Raw genomic sequence first — 348 nt, forward strand, 5'->3', positions numbered from 1 at the left:
CTAGGACCCTTCTAGGGCCCCCAGGGACCCTCTAGAGCCCACTGGGACCCCTTAGAGCCTTCTAGGACCCTTCTAGGACCACGAGGAACTCTCTAGAGCCCACTGGGACGCCTTAGGGCCTTCTAAGACAATTCTAGGACCACGAGGAACCCTCTAGAGCCCTCTGGGACCATTCTAGGGCTTTCTTGGACACTTTTAGAGTCACTGGACACTTTAGAGCCCCCTGGGACCCCTCTAGGACCACGAGAAACCATCAATTGCTCCCTGGGACCCACTTAGTGCCTTCTAGGACACTTCTAGGGCCACCAGAGACCCTCTAGAGCCCCCTGGGATGCCTTAGAGCCTCCT

The sequence above is a fragment of the Phaenicophaeus curvirostris genome, chromosome 29 (genome assembly GCF_032191515.1).
Source record: "Phaenicophaeus curvirostris isolate KB17595 chromosome 29, BPBGC_Pcur_1.0, whole genome shotgun sequence".
NCBI classification, from domain to species: Eukaryota; Metazoa; Chordata; class Aves; order Cuculiformes; family Cuculidae; genus Phaenicophaeus; species Phaenicophaeus curvirostris.